Here is a 5272-nt window from a genome sequence, read left to right on the forward strand (position 1 = left end):
TGGCGCACTGACGCGATTCCCCACGGCCCCGCCCGACGCCGGCCCCGCCTCCGCGCCGGCTCCACCCAGCAGCCTCGGAGGGGGAGCGCGCCTGCGCAATTTGAGGAGGACGGGAGGAAGGGAGGGGCGGTAGGTGGAGTCTGCGCACGCGTCAGGGCCGGGAATACCTGCCTGCTTGACACTTGGGACGAGGGTCGGTGCAGAGATAGTTTTTCAGGACTTGGTCATCTTTAAAATAATAGTTTCGCTTGGTGGTTCAGAATATGAGCTTTGGAGTCAACCTGGGTTAAGTCCTAGTCTGACACTTAGCATCTGCGTGACCTTGAACAAGTTATTTAACCTGAGTTCAGTGTGTTCAGTAGTAAAATGAAGATAATTACGGAATCACTTCCAGGGTCGTTGGGAAAGTTAGATGTAAAGACTTTCAGCACAATGCCTGGCACATAGAAAACTTCCGAAAATGATGCCAGCTAGTAGTAATAGTAGTTCCAATCAAGAGAGACCACTAGATGATGATCCGACTTGACTTTAGACGCATGGCCTGGGGGACAGAGACTTAGATTTGAAATGAGAACATCTGGGTTCAAGTCTTGCTGTGTGGCCTCAGGCAAATACAGCACCTGGTACCAAGGCTGGTATGAGTGAGCTTGGCTATCTTTTCCATGGAATATTCTTTCAGTGTGGATGACCTGCCACCCAATAGACAATGGATTTGGATTTGGTCCAATTCTGACTTCCCAAAAGAGTGGCAAATGGAGGAAAAGAAACATTGCATGCTTTTCCAAAAATGTATGTTTTTTTCTTTATTGCAAATAAAATTTAATTGAAACCAGAAAACGTTAAGTTCTAATTACTACATATACCATTTAGGACTAGTTTTTAGAACAACCTGGCACACTGAAGCTTTCCACTAATATTCAGCTAATCTTCAGAAATATTCCACTAATATATACATATATATATGTGTATATATATGTATATATGTAAGCTGAAGAAGCTTATGTAAAGCAGGTAAATGCTCAGATCTTCTGTTTGCACTGGAGATAGAGACCTCAAGCCATCACTATTCCCTTTCTCCTCAGATCCTTCTTTCTCCCTATCCATTGATCTTGTCTAGGTGGTAAAATCTCAAATTCCGTATAACACCAAAAGCACAAGCAACAAAACAAAAAATCAGATAAATTTGACTTCATCAAAATTTAAAACTTTTGTGCATCAAAGAACGCTATCAAGAAAGTGAAAAGACAACTCACAGAATGGAAGAAAGTACTTGCAAATCATATATCTAAAAAGAGGCTAGTATCCAGAACATATAAAGAGCTCTTATAACTCAATAACAAAAAGGTAAATAACCCAGTTTTTAAATGAGCAAAGGAGTTAAATAGACATTTTTCTAAAGAAGATAGGCAAATGGCTAGCTAGTGCATGAAAAGATATTCGCCACTTGTCGTTAGGGAAATGCATTTCAAAATCACAGTGAGACACCAGTTCACATCCTTTAGGATGACTAGAATTAAGAAAAAAAACAAATACAAGTGTTGGCAAGGATGTGGAGAAATTGGAAGCCACATACGTTGCTAATAGGAATGTAAAATGCTGCTGCTTTAGAAAACAGTTTGTCTATTCTTCAAAAAGTTAAGCATAGAATTACCATATGAGTCAGCAATTCCACTCCTGGGTATATACCCAAAAGAATTGGAAACAGGTGTTCAAACAAAAACTTGCAGGCAAATGTTCATAGCAGTACTATTCACAATAACCAAAAGATTGAAACTACACAGATAGCCGTCAAATGATGAACACATAAACAATGTGGTATATCCATGCGAAGGAATACTACGAGCCATGAAAGGAAGAAAGCACTGTACAGGCTACAACAGGGGGGAACCTTGAAAACGCTATGCATTCTTTCTACGTGAAACATTCAGAATAAGCAAACTCACAGTGACAGCCGATAGTGGTTGCCAGGAGCTGAGGGGACAGGGGACCGGGGAGTGACTGTTGAATAAGCGTGGGGTTTCCTTTCGGGGTAGTGAAAATGTTCTGGAACTAGATAGTGGTGATAGCTGCACAACATTATGAATATATTACATGTTACTAATGGCAAACTTTGTTTTATAATACATTTTAAAACAATCCACGTTATGACTGGGCCCAGGCGGGTAATGGAAGTTAATATACACCTGGCCAGGTGTGGGACTCCAGCAAACTAGAGTGTGGGGGCCCCTTTTAAAGGGGACACCCACTACACAACTCCTCCGGGTAGTTGCGGAAAAGTAACTGCATCTCAAACTGCACATTGGAGTCACCCGGTGATCTTGTTGAAATGCACTTTCTGATTCAGGAGGTCTATGATGGGACCAAAGGAGGTGCATTTCTAACAAGCTCCCTGGTGGGGCTGCAGCTCCAGCAACCACACTTTGAATAGTAAGGGTCCAGCTCACAGGTTCTCAAATTTGGCTGCACATTGGAAGCATCTGGGGAGTTTAAATAACACTGATGCTTAGACTCCACGCCCAGAGATTCTGACGGCATTGGTCAGGGGGGGAATCTGGGCATCAGGATTTTGTAGAGCACCCTCCTACCCATCCCCCGCCCCCACCATAGTTCTAATGGGCAGCAAACTCTGAGAGCCAGCACCCTACACGACCCCTCTAGACTCTACGCACCTCTAAGAGTCTCTGAGGCTCTGCAATATTTCTGGAGGACAAGGTAACAATTCTCCCTAATTCGCCCCTAGAACCTCCTCCCCAACAAAGCACTGCAAGCTTGAATACTGAAGGCCGTGGACCATAGCTGAGATGCTGGTATTTTGTAACTCTTGATAACCTGTCCGGTTTCCTTTTACCGGTAACTCCCTCTTTTTGGCTTCCTGACCTTTGTTAGTGAGTTTCGAGTTACTGGGTCTGAATTGTTAGCTGACGCCTCAACCAAGCTGAAAAGAGACTCCTCCTTTAGGGAAAGGAAGAGTGCGTGCCCCAATCTGTACATCCCACACAGCGACAGAGGCTGTAGGACCTGCCCGGAGCGCAGCAGCGTGAGTCACCTTGGTGGGGGCACAAAAGGAAAGCAGGCCAGGAGAATAGACCAGTGGAGGCGTTCTTGCCTCTCCCGATTCAGTCTCGGGAAAAACCTATGACCACATCTCTCCTCTTGCTTTGTACCTCTCTCATCTCTCAGACCAACTGTGATCCCGGCTGAAAGAAGGGTAATTAACAAAGCACAGAAAGAATTGGAAGCCCCGAGCAGAGCCTGAGAAAGAGCAGGCAGGTAAGAATGGAAGCCAGGAAGGGGAACGAGGAACTTGGCAGCGTTGCCTGACACGGCCTCCTCTCTAAGAGCATTGCTGCCCGCGATGAGAGGATGTGAACACATTTGTCTTTATTACTGAGTAAACAGTACATGTGTGTGGCTTCCTTTTTTATTTTTATGTTTCCCCTGATTCCCTGGGGCTTTACCCCTGAATGTGGCCGCTTGGAGCATCGTTGGCATGAATTCCCATCAGGAGAACATCTGCGGAAAGGAGCATGCCACACAGGGAACTGTCTAGGATGCAAGCACACAGAAGTTAGCCGGCTGCTGTTGACGTAAGCCGCATTGCTTTAGTAATCCAGGAAATGCAGGCTCTCTTGGCTGTGACTGACCCTCCTTCGGGAGAAACTTAGATTTCAACCTCCCTGAAGCAAAAGATAAAGCGATTGAGGCAAAAACATATTGGACTCTTGGTCAGTAAAATCTGTGTGCAAAAGGATTTAGAAAACATCTTAAAGACTCACAAGAAGTTTCTTTCCAGAAGCAATAGGGAGTGGGAGGTCCCAAATGATTCAACCAAGGACAGGGCCTAGGAAAAATGGCTAACAGCACTGGATGCCAAAATCCTCTGTCACTCACAGACCAGCAAGAGCAGAGCTTCCCTACTCTGCATTCCACAGACCCTGAATATAGCCCAGGGGACCTTGCTTCTTACTGCCTCTTCCAGGAATCCTGCCCTGACTCCCTCCTCTGGCTGCTTATGAACCTCATCTGTGCTGATTTTGTGGCACTTCCTCACCAGAGATGATACCTACCTGCTGTCCTTACTAGATTATCAGGTCCTTGAGAGCTGAGACCGTCGGATTTATCCCAGTATCTCCAGAACCTAGCGCAATATCTGGTACACAGTAACTGCTCAGTAAATGTTTGTGGAATTAAATAAATAGAATGAATAATATTGAATAAGCCTAGTTGGACGTCTCACTAGCACTGAAAACTCAGGGTCCCAAGCTAAACCCTACAACACCTCAGCTCTGCTCTTACGCCTGTGGTGACAGGGAGTACTCTGCTTCAGAACAGCCCATGCCTTTGTTGGCTAGCTTTGGCCATTATTCATTGCAGTAAATGATGATAACAATAATAACAGCAGTAAACACTTTTATGGCGCTTACTATTTTAAATTTATTAATTAATCTACTTTTCATAACTACTCAATAAATATATTCACTAGTCTCAGTTCATAGATGAGACAACCAAGGCACAGAGATGTTAAGTAACTCGTTCAAGGTCATAAGCTAAGAAGCGACAGAGCTGGGTTCAGCCAGGCACAGCCCAGCCCCAGTATCAACATTCTCAACCACCAAACTGTAAATCTCTAAATTAGACCAGTTCTTCTTACTTCCTCCACTTCTGCTTGTCCTGCCCGAGTTAGTGCTGAGCTGGGCTCAGACCCCAGGTCCTTGCAATACCCCACGTGGCTGACCAAGTGCCGTGAGACACACAGAGCCTTCTCTGCCTGATGCCCGGCCCAGACTTACTGTTGCCCACTTGGGTTGGGCCGAGGGAGGATGAATGTGGTCCAGAGTTCATCCATTACGAGGATGAACTCCAATCCACATAATGGCGTTAGAGGCTTGTGGTTTCCTGTTTTCTTACTACCCCCAACTGGGGTTTCCCTTTCAATTATTTTTATGACAAGTATGGTTGCAGCTTCAAACCACAAACCACTTTATTTTATTGGCAAGTGCTTCCTCTAATTGTTATAGTTCTGTCGAATATGTGAACTATTTATCACCAGAGGCACTTGTTTTTTACAATTTTTATAATGCTTGGAAATTGGCTAAGTTTCTCTGGCCCCCGTCCCTTCTCTGGTCCCGCTACTACTGGCCTAGTTTAGCTCCTACCATCTTTTGCCTGAACAGCCTCTAAACTGGTCTCCCAGCCTCCAGGCTGACCCTGTCTGATCCACCTTCCACTTGGCCTTACAGCTTCATTTTTTAAAATACAGCTTTGACCATGC

The sequence above is a fragment of the Equus quagga genome, chromosome 1 (genome assembly GCF_021613505.1).
Source record: "Equus quagga isolate Etosha38 chromosome 1, UCLA_HA_Equagga_1.0, whole genome shotgun sequence".
NCBI classification, from domain to species: Eukaryota; Metazoa; Chordata; class Mammalia; order Perissodactyla; family Equidae; genus Equus; species Equus quagga.